We start from the raw sequence: 12,137 nt of genomic DNA, 5'->3' as shown, positions 1-12,137 counted from the left end.
CAGAATGACCTGGAGAAAGACCTGAAACAATGGGGGGTTGCGCTTAACAACCTGCCAACTGCTGCTGAGCTGTAAAATCTCAATCGCTCTCCCGCCCCAGCCTGTGGTTTTGGAGTATGGAATGAGAATGCCAACTGGACCGGGGACTGAAGGCTTTCAGAGCCATCCTGACCTCAGTCCACTGGTGATGTCTCTCTGCCACTTTCATGGGTGTCCGCGTGTTTATTCCAGAAAGGTTCCTGCAACACGTGAACATCGGCGGCATGTTTTTAGATGGGGAGACCGTCACTCCATCTGCTTCATGGATGCTCTTAGAGCAGGGAGCTGATAAAGGTGTCTGTGCGAAGATGCTGTCTCAAGTGCTGTTCACAAGGTGCAGCACACAATGTGTTATCCATAACTTCGCAGTATCCATTCATCTCTAAAAGAAAAACAAAATTAGCAGAACTCTTGAGTCAGGAACAATGGGAACACTATAGGAATTATTTGTCATAGAAAATATGGAAGCTTCTGGGTATCATCCATATCATTACAATGCTAATTTCCTCCCACTTTAAAGATATGACAAAACAAACGTTTTTTTTTTTTTTTTTTTTTTTTTTTTTTTTTTTTTTTGCAACTGTTTAAAAAGGAGTTTAAGATTTACTAACTATCAGTGTTTGATTTGTTATATACTTGTTTTACAGGCCTGTACGCATGGTGCTGCGGGAAAATTCCTTCGGTGGAATGTGGCAAGGAAAAATATCCGAAAAGCTGATAGGGAGCAGGGATTTTTTTTTTGGGGGGGGGGAAGAATCAGTCCTGTGTCTTTATTAAAGAGGGTTTGAAAGGGACCACACCTGGCAACCAAGGAGTGAGGTACCAGCCAGAAAGGTGGGATGGGCTCAGGCTCTTGGGATTCAAGGGAAGACTGGTGGCCTGGAGAGGTCCAAGGAGACCTTGTCCTGGTAGCAGCTGAGAAAGTGCCTAAGGGAAAGCTTTAGGCACTACAGCCACAAGCTGGTTCTGTAGGCTGAGGGGCTGGGGCTGTGGATACAAAATAGGTTGGGGTGGTCTGGAAACACTCTGAGGCCACCTTGGCTTGTCTACCTAGATCATCCACTGGTCCTGATCCTGTTCGTTGCCTTCCATGTCCACCTCATTGACCTCTCCATCATCAGGTGACTCATTATAGTCATTCATCTCATCCATGTCCTGCATGTCATCATCTTCTGAATCCTCTTCACTGTCCTCATCATCTTCATCATCCTCTTCTTCCTCGTCATCAGAGCAGGTTTGCCAATAGGTACCAGGTTGTTGTCTTTTTCTGCGATGCTTTGGAGCCAGGCCTGATGCTGCTGCTCCTGCTGCTGCAGCTCTGTCTCCTCCACACAGGGTCGATCCAGATTAAACCAGTGTCTCAGTCACACGAGGAAAGAGTGAAGGGAACAAAGTGGACATGGCTCCTAAGCTGAGTTTGAGTCCTGGCTCCATCACTTACTAGCTGTTTGACTTTGGCTAATACACTTAAACCTCTCTGGGCCTCAGTTTCCTCATCACACCAAGAGCCGGCAGCCGGGAGCAGGGATTTTATTAGATATCCCACAATGCCCAAGACCGTCTCTGGTGTCAGCTGGAATGTGACTTGACTCTTCACAGAACCTACAAGCATGCACTGCATACAATTGCTAATACTATCCATGGTTTAGACCACGGTCTCTTTGTGTCATGTGCTTGGGCAGAAGGTCTTGGTGGTGGGATCCAGTGGAGGAGGGGCTTCTTTATCTCACGGTGTCTAAGAAGTTTCGAGGAAGAGAGTGGGCACTAGCTGCAACCTTTATAACCATGTCTCCAGTGACCTATTCCCTCCAAGTAGGTTCCAGAACCTCTCAATACAGTGCTACCAGCTACGGAAGAGATGAACACATGAGCTTGCTTGGGTCATTTCATAATCAAACTACTATGTGCCCCTATGAAAATAGAGAATTATCCATCTCAAGTGGGAATACGGGTATCAGGATGACACATGGGACATGTGACAGTTTACAGACTAACAGATAGGAGACAGGAAAACAATAAAAGCATATACATGAATTAAAAAGAAAATCAAAGCTCGAGAATTGGGTCAGGAGTTAAGAGCACCCGTTGCCCTTGCAGAGGACCCAGGTTCAATTCCTGGCATCCACATATTGGTGGATCACAGAGGTCTATAACTCCAGTCCCAGGGAATCCAATACACTTTCCTGACTTCCGAGGGCACCAGACAGATATGTTGCACAGACAAACATGTAGGCAAATGACTAGTAGACATAAAATAGTCAAACAAATAAATTAAACACACACACACACATACACACACACCAGAGTTGTCCCTTTTATCACAGGAACAAAGATCATTATGTGTGCCAGTAGCCCCCGAGACTGTCTCTATATCAGCCTACAGAGTTACCATAGCTGCTCAAATAAAGGTAATATATTCAGCTTAATAAAACAGGTGGGAGGTCTCCATTATCTGCAGGATGGCTGATGGCAGGGGCTGACATCAATGACATCTCTGACATCTCTGAACTCCTCCTGGAGTCAAGAGGCTGCTTGCTACCCAGTGTATTAGAGAGAGAATTGTGTGTGTGTGTAGGAAAAGTTCCAGTGTTCAGGAGTCCCAAACCCTGGGATCTTGTCCCAGCTCTGCCACTGTATGACTCTGGATAGTTTTGAATCCTCAGAGTTTCCATACGGATAATAGTGGCCATGGTTCTGAATGCTATGAAGACGAAGTAAAACATTTAGTAAGTGCTTAGTTCATGGGAGCCACTTAACATATAGCTCTTGTCACCAGAATAAATGAGAAATAAAGAATTTATAACTACAAAATGCCACCTATATAAATAGTAAATCATTAATAAATGATGGTTTATGTTAACAGTCTGATGTCCAGATATCTAGACATTCTAATATATTGTTATTTAGTGAGTGAAAAGACAATTTTTAGATGAGGATGGGGAGGAGAGGGGTCTCTAATAGACAGTCTTCAAGGGCTGGAACTAGAAAGGGGGAAAGATTAAAAGTAAATAAATTTGAGATTGAATATTGGTCTTTTCTCTCTCTTGTTCTTTCTTTCCTTCCTGTTTTTTTTCTTTCTTTTTTTGACAGGATCTCAGGCATATCCCAGTCCCAGTAATTAGGAGACAGAGTCAGGCAGATCTCTATGAATTCCAGGCCATCTAGAGCTATATAGTGAGACTCTGTCTCAGAGAGATAGAGATAAAGATAGAGATAGATACATACACACATGAGAGAGAGAGAGAGAGAGAGAGAGAGAGAGAGAGAGAGAGAGAGAGAGGAAGACAGAACACAGTGAACGGATAGACTAGGTCTCATGTAGCCTAGACTGGTCTCAAACCCTTTATGTAATCAAAGGTGCTCCCAGTCCCTTACCTGAGAGTTAGGATTACAGGTGTGAACCACCACACTGGCTTTAAGGCTTGATGGTTCCTGTTTTTCAGGCTGGGAATGCAAGGGAACCCTGTGGGTTTCCATTTACATGCAGTACATTTCCTCTAGTAGAAAATCCCACCTCAGGGAAGCAGCCCTGCTGGAAGACAGGTTTACCAGCATCAGTGGCTTTGTGATATTCCATTTCCCTGTACCTTCTCCCAACCCAAAGCTCCCCTTTTCTCCACCCCCATCCCCTTACATGGTGTCTAGACAGAGCAGTCTTTTTTTAATCATTCCAGTTGTTTACATCCCAAATGATATCCCATTTTCCGGTTACCTCTCCACCAACCCTCCATCCCACATCCGTGCTCCCCTTCCCCTTTACCTGTATGAGAGTGCTCCTCCACCCACCCACAATCTCCCACCTCCCCAACATCCCCTTACTCTGGGACATTAAGCCTCTCCAGGACCAAGGGACTCCCCTCCCTTCCATTGCTGTCCAGCAAGGGCATCCTCTGCTACATATGTATCTGGAGCCATGGATTTCTCCAGGTACACTCCTTGGCTGGTGCTCTAGACTCTGGGAGAACTGGGTGGTCAGGCCAGCCTATGTTGTTCTTCTAATGGGGTTTTGATTCCCACTCCCCAGCTCCTCCAGTCCTTCTGCAGCTCCCCCACCAGGCTCCCTGAGCTCAGTCTGATGGCTGGCTCCAAGCATCCACATCTGCATTGGTCAGCTGCTGGCCCGACTGCCTCAGGACCCACCACACTAGCTTCCTGTCAGCAAGTGCCTCTTGACCAACAGCAACAGTGTTGGGTTTGCTGTCTGCAGACATGAAAAATCCCCAGATGGGGCAGTTCCTGGTTGGCCCTTCCTTCAGTCTCTCTTCCATATTTTGTCCCTGTTCTTCCTTTGGACAGTAAGATGAGTGAGTGGCCCCATTAAAATACTAGGGGCCATGACTATTAACTGGAGGGGGTCTCAACAGGTTCTATCCCCCTTCTCTTAATAGCTTAGGATGTTTACTTACTAACCATGCTGTCTTGTTGCCTCTGTTAAATAAAGTAGGACTTGTAGAAAAACCCTCAGTTTCCCCCAAGTGTAGCACAGTAGCAGCACCCGGTCCCACTACCCAGTTATTGGTTAATACATGCCAAGCATATTTTAAGATAACATTAAATTCTGGGTAGGCTTGCTGGTACATGCCTGTAATCCCAGGAAGGATTGGAGGTTTGAAGCCATCCTCAACTACATAGCAAGACCCTGTCATTAAAAAAAAAAAAAAAAAGATGCCAACCTTTAATAACTATTAGCTATTAGTTGATTGGTGCCTACAATGAGAGCCCAGATGTTCACGGTTCTTTTTAATGTTAATTACTATGCCACTTGGGATGATTTGGGATGAATCTTACTGGGTCTCATTCTAATGAAGTTGATCTTAAGTGACCATGTTCATAAAACTCATCTATTCAACTAGTAGTAATTTCACATTAACTCCTGAAACCTGAATAAATAAACATTTTCTTTAATAATGAGCATTTTTTTTCTTCAAACTATTTTTGTTTCTGTTTTTTTATTTAATTGAACTTCTTTCCGAGAGACAGAACATGACGTTGGGAGTGAGTAGGGGTTGAAGGAGGATCTTGGAGGAGGTGGAAGAGGGAAGAACATGTCCAAAACACTATCTATGAAAACATTTTTGAATAAAAATTTAAACATTTTTTTATTTTAATTAGTGTCCGTCTGTCTGTCTGTCTGTAATTGTGTAGGGCATAGCAAGCATGTGGCAGTCAGAGGACAACTTGCACAATTTTAAGAAGTCAAGGTCCTTCTTCAGCCATATAGATGCATGTTGTCAGAGTCGGTGGCAAATGCTAGGCCATTCCGCTGGCCAAGGTGATTTTTATATTATTTTAAACCGACATTCAAACATTATTATTATTTTGCAAATAAGCCATGATTAAAGAATTACACCAAACATGGTTCCAAACTTGATTCTTTTTCATCCCCAGAAGCAGTGAATGATACAGAACTCTGTCTGCTCTGAAGGGAAGTTCATGTGTGGCGAAGAATGGAAGAAGGGAGGGAGAAGGACTCACAAACCAGCTGATGACTCACTTGAATCTGGAAGTTATAGATACAGGAAAAGGAAAAAACACAGGAGAAAGGAGGGAGCTTATAGAGTGGGGCAGTCATGTATTTTAGGGATGGATGGGGCTTTATTCTTTAGCCAAGCAAAACATGACAGGTTTATTTATAAATACATATACTTACATTTACACACACACACACACACACACACACACACACACACACACTCTTTATTCACACACACTCTTATGTATAGGGACGCACACACCATGCATACACACATACTCTTATACTCTTGCAATATACATGCACATACACATGCACAATACATTCACACACATATACACATTTACACTCTTGAACATACACTCACATTCATGCACATATATACAAACACATACATGTACTCTTTCACACACACTCTTATACTCTTGCAGTACACTTTCGCATACACACATTCACACACAAATACACACCCCTCATTCACATACTCTCAGGTACAGACATCCACATGCCATGCATACATACACACCACGCACAATTACTCACACTGCATATACATACACTCATACATACACACACACACATATGCACACACAGTCACCATTACACACATATAAATGTAATAGTAAGATAAAACGTTCTAGATTACACTTTTTTCTTTTGTCTGTTTTAGGCAGTAACAGATTTCGTGGGTGTCACTGGCTGAAGCCAGGTGTCCATAGTAGGGACCTCTGCCTTTGGCCCAGTGATGCATGGCGTTGGGAGGTTTGTGTTTATAATAGATGGAACCTATTTCAATTGGGAGAAACGTTTGTTTGTTTGCTACCAGAGCAGTTAAAGACAGGATAGCAGGAAAGCAGAGAATAGTAGGGATAACTCTAAATGCTGCTTTGCTGTGGGACTCAGGTAGACTTGGGCCAGTGTTCTTTGTAATGCCAACTTGCTGAGTGATTTTACCCCGTCCTCTGGTTTTGAGTACTATTAGCAGCTAGAGCTTTCGATGCAGCCACTGCTAGCCATTCCTGGTCCATCTCTCAGTTCCACATGTCCTCTCTGGGCAGGGTCTCACTTGGTTGTCTCTGCCTCCTAAGTCAGCACACCCAGCCAAGCTGTACTCCTGGTCCTCAGCAAGTCTGCGCTCCTCTGACCCAGCACCAGCAACGTTAATAACAGTAACAGTGCAAGAACTGTTTGTCTTTTGTCTTTAGTTCCTGAGGGAAGTCTGTAAACCTCTGGGGTTTCTAATGTTGCAGGAGTGTTTTTATTTTTCCATTTTGTTTTCCTTGGGCCACACCTGATTTTGTAATACTGAGATTCAGAGTACAGGCTGGCTGTGACAGAAATACCAGCCATGAAACTCAAGGCTTGGGGCTCTAGCTTCCTTTTGGAGAAGGAAAAGGGGTAGGAGGCTGAGTTCAGTTATGTGACCTTGTTTATTTAAGATCACTTCGTCTGTATTTTCCAGTAGGATACAAGTAACACAGGGCTGGGAGTTATGTTTGTTGCTATATCCTTAGTGCCTAGACACTAATGGCATAAGACTTTCAAGCCTGCCTTCTCTTGCCTTCCCCCTCTCTTGTTTCCCCTCACTTCTCTCCTCTCCTCTCCTCTCCTCTCCTCTCCTCTCCTCTCCTCTCCTCCCTCCCTCCTTCCCTTTCCCTTCCCCTCTCCCTTTTTCTCCTTTTTTTCCTGTTAGTGATAGCCTCTCTAGCTTCAAGTATGCTGAACACACTCAACTACTAAGCAATACCTCTGATTCCTTAAATAAATAATTGAATATCTGAAAAAAAATACCTGATGAGGTAATGTTCTATATCATCAGTTCTCAATTTGTGGGTGGGTCATAATCCTTTTGGGAGTCAACTGACCCCTTTTGCAGGGGTCACATAGCAGATATCCTGCATATCAGATACTCATTATTATTCATAACAGTAGCAAAATTACAGTTACAAAGTAGCAACCCAGAAACTTTATAGTTGGGCTGGAGGGATGGCTCAGCAGTTAAGAGCACTGACTGCTCTTCCAGAGGTCCTGAGCTCAATTCCCAGCAACCACATGGTGGCTCACAACCATCTGTATTGGGATCTGATGCCCTTTCCTTTAATTGCATTCAGCTTACTTTATTAGGATCCCTAATATTGCCAAGCTTGACAATTTGAGTTCCATTTTCAGGTTCCACATGGCGAGAGGAAAGAACAGACTCCAGCAAGTTGTCCTCTCACTGACACATGTGTGCTCAGCACATGCATGTGTACACAACACATGTATGTGTACAAACCCAACTATGTAAATACAATGAAAAGGAAAATGACTGAGCAAGGGGTTGAGGACATTCCAAACTTCAGTCATTTGTTGGAACACTGGCTTTAGAGGTGGAAGGACCTGGTTTCAAATCTTGGTTCCACAATCTTCTGTTTGTTTAATCTTAGACAAATCTCCCACCTCCTCTCATGTTGCAGGGTTGGAAAATGAACCATGGCCTCGTATATATTACATAATTGCTCTATTATAGTCCAGGAAAATTTCTTAGTTACTTTGTAGTTGAAGAGTTAAAACATATGTAGTAAAGACTCTACATTGATAATCAAATGAGGTATTTTTATCTCAAGGGTCTTTGTTACTAGGGGAGCGCTATAGGTATTAATAGGTTATTATCGGAGTTATTATAATCATTAATACTATTAGGATGCAGTTCCAAGAGGTGACACTATTAAATGGATTGTAATTTATAAAATAGTTGTCTACATTTATAGGAGAACTTACCACATGCCAGACCCTGGATTAAATGCTGTTCTGTGTGAATTAACACAACAGTGCATACGTGTGATATATATTTATATATCTATATAGAGTTTCAGTGGTTGCAGTTAATATTCATGCTCCATGATGAAAAAGAAGGAAAAAAAATTAGATTCACGATCTCTCTCTCTTTCCCATGTATACTCTTTCTCTCCTATCTAGTGATGGGGCGGCGGGGGAGTGTAAAGGGATCAGGAGAATAAAGACTGGGAGAAAGAAAGAACCCATAAAGTAGCAAAGACTAGCTATTGACCACTAACGGTGGTGGGATGTCAATTCATGTATTCTATCCCTAGAGCTTGTGCCTGAAGCCACTGGTATGCCACCCTCACTCCAAGGCATACATATCCAATCAACTCCTGGCTGACTGTGTTAAGAGAGAGGAAGTTATGGATGTCTGAGAGTCCACAATTGATGGTACAAAGGCACAGCTGGAAGCCAATGTGCAATCAAACATTTTCAATGGGTTTCATGTTTTATCAAAAACATTCCTAGAATTTTTCATTTGTTTCCTTCGTCAGTGCTATTATCTATATTATAACAACACTATAAATATAGATGAATGCATGCTATCTTTAATATTATTAACACTCGTCCACGTTCAGTATTTTCAGAAGATATAGTCTTCACTGAGATGGATAGTGATATTTCCCTCTCTATATTTATTATATATGTATATGTATATACATATATGTATGCATATGTATAGATGATCTCTTCTACCATTGTGATGTAGTCATGTCCTTAGAGACATGAGGACATGAGAATCAGATAAATCCTAGTATTTGGGGCTGGGAAGATGGCTCAGTTGTTAAGAGTGTTGCTCTTCTGGAGGACATGAGTTCATTTCTCAATGTTACAGTGGGTGACTTACAACAACCTGGAACTCCTGCTCCAGGGAATCTAGTGCTCCCTTGTGGTCTCCACACACACACACACACACACACACACACACACACACACACACACACTATGAAAATAAATACTAAAAGAAGGAAATAAAAATCCTAGTACTTCTTCAGTCTGAGTTAAGGAGGTTTTTATCTTCCTCCCTAGCATATTTGACTTTCCTGGTATCTGTCAAAGCTGAACTCCAATTGCAACTCTGTGAAATATTTTAACCACATAACAGGGTTCCTTTTTCCACCAATATCCCACCTGATAGTTGTGTTTTTTATTATTCTCGCACTGCGAAAGCACGCTTCTCGGTTGGTGTGATAGATGTGTCTGTCATTGTAAATGAATACGCTGGCATTCTAAATTACTCGTTACTCTCTGAAAACCATGTTAGTGTGAAGCTATTATTGAGGAACTCCAATGCCCATTCTGTCTTGATATATGAATTACCTCTTTGAGTAATAGAGCCAGGAACACAGTGATTTTACCAAAATAGTACCACCCTTTGAATTCTCCTAGTGTCCGGTTAGCAGGCATACGTTTCCTTTGAAAATACAGCACTCTCGATAACAAAATTGGAACTAATTACTTTGGATAAAGAAAAACGAAGCAGTGCTAGTTTTAGATGTTAAGATATCTCTATTAAGAGTTTGTTCGCACAGGACTGAAGAGCAGTGGGCATCCTGTTTCTAGAGTTATTAGTGTCAAGTGGATAGAAAACAATTGGTTATCATTTGTTTTCCCAGGAGCCTTTAGGGAAGGTTGATACTTTTTTTGTTAAAACCACTTGCCATTATCACAAAGCCTAGGAAAAGAGTGATGGTACATTGCTATTACAAATGCTGAGCCCCTAAGCATCAGTTACTCATCAAACAGCAGCCAGCTGCTGCACATGGGCAGAACAGCTGGCTAGAACACTGCAGCCCAACTCCGGCTGCTAAATATAAGGGAGAACGGGCATGCCTTAGAGCAGACTCAGAGGAGGCAGAGTCAGGTTTGTCTCTCCCAGGTTGGTGCTTAGTATGAGCCTAAAGCCATGCTGATTGGCAGCTCTGAGTGTAACGTAAACAAACAAACAAACAAAACAAAAACAAACAAAATCAAAGCGTTTGAGCTGGAGAGGCGGCTCAGTGGTTAAGAGCACTGACTGCTCTTCCAGAGGACCAGGGTTGAATTCCAAGCACCTACGTGACGGTCCATAACTATCCAGGGGATCCAGTGCCCCCTTCTAGCCTCCTCAGGTACCAGGCATCAATGTGGCGCAAGATATACATGCGTACAAAGTATCCATTCCCATACCACATTTTCCATTAATTTACTTATTCACTTTACATCTCAATCGAAGCACCCCCCCAGTCTCCTCTCACACAGTCCCTCCTCCCCTCCACACTCTCCTCTTTTGAGAAGGGGAGCACCATGCCTCACCCACCCATGTACCAACCCACCCTGGCATATCAAGTCACTGAGGACTAGGCACATCCTCTTTTGCTGAGGCCACACAAGGCAGCTCAGTTAGGAGAACAGGATCCACAGGCAGGCAACAGAGAGACGGCCTCCACTCCAGTTGTTGGGGGATCTGCATGAAGACCAAGCTGCACACCTTCTATATGTTGCAGGGGCCCTAGGTCCAGCCCATGTGCACTGTTTGGTTGGTGGTTCAGTTTTAGGGAGCCACCAAGGGTCCAGGTTTGTTGACTTTGTTGGTCTTCCTGTGGGGTTCCCATCTTCTCCCGAGTCCCCTAGTTCTTTTCCAACTTGTCTAGAAGACTTCCTGAGCTGTCTAATTTTTGGCTGTGCATCTCTGCAATATGTTTCAGTCAGCGGCTGGGTGAAGCCTCTCAGAGGGTAATTATGCTAGGTTTCTGTCTGTAAGCATAACAGACTCTTGCCCATGGGATGGGTCTCAATTTGGGCCGGTCATTGGCTGGCTATTCCCTCAGTCTCTGCTCTGCCTTTGTCCCTTATGCTTCTTTTAGGCTGGATGGTTTTGTGGGTGTGTTGCTGTCCTTATCTCTCCACTAGGAGTCTGACAACAGAATGTGGCTACTGCTAGAAGTCTCAGCTAGATTCACCCTCAAAGACTCCCTGGAGCCTCCCCCCATCCCAGGTCTCTGGCATGTCCTAGAGATCCCCCCTCCCTCCCTGTAGCAAATTCCCATTCACTCTCCTAGCCCTCTCTCCCTGGCTCTCCTACACATGACCCTTGCCCCCCAACTCCCTGTTTCCTTCTCCATCCCCTCTTCCATCCAGTTCCCTTTCCCCATCTACTTCTGATGATTATTTTCCCTTCTGAGTGAGATCCAAGCATCCACCCTTGTGTCCTCCTTGTTAATTAGCTTCTTTGGGTCTGTACCCACATGCAATTGAAAAAGTGGGTAAGTCAAAGAGAACCTTCCTGGAGTGGCTAGAGACATTTAGAGGAAGGCTCCTAGTTGTTGGTTTGCTCATGCAACTTACAGGCCAAGCATTCTGGCTTAGCTGAGAAGACTGAGATTCCCATGGTACCCTCAAGAATCATCTCTTTAGAAGGAGAGGGATGCCGCTCCATGGGTGGGCCCATGTAATTAAGGGAAAAAGAACCAACAGGCAGAACCAATAAGCATCCTAGTTGGGGTAAATCACCAGTAAATTACTGAGTGCTTTGTGTCTCCACCAAGGGTTCCTTTCCGCCCCTGCATGGCCTTATTTACTCCTCATTGGAACTCTATGGTGTAAGTGCTGTAATTATTCCTATTTTGCAGATTAGGAAACTGAGAAATATTTAAATGAAGGGAATGTTTACAAGACAACACAGCTGCAGAGGATAGTGCTGGGACTTAAACTCACATGTGTTGACGCCAACTTTCCTGTTCTTGACTTATCAGTGTTGGCTCAGTTTGTGCTGTCAGATTACTGGTGGTCCTTGGGTCTATGGAAGTACCACACATTAACC

General features: G+C 43.5%; 1 pseudogene across 1 annotated transcript; it reads right to left on the bottom strand.

Annotated features, from left to right (window-relative positions):
- Window positions 1-1,089: 1,089 nt before the first annotated feature.
- On the bottom strand, window positions 1,090-1,473 carry LOC308419375 (anaphase-promoting complex subunit 15-like; annotated as a pseudogene). Its single transcript has one exon. The product of its transcript is annotated as an anaphase-promoting complex subunit 15-like (transcript).
- Window positions 1,474-12,137: the final 10,664 nt, after the last annotated feature.

Source organism: Micromys minutus (genome assembly GCF_963924665.1).
Source record: "Micromys minutus genome assembly, chromosome: 3".
Taxonomy (NCBI): Eukaryota; Metazoa; Chordata; class Mammalia; order Rodentia; family Muridae; genus Micromys; species Micromys minutus.
This window is presented reverse-complemented; position numbering and strand designations above follow the sequence as displayed.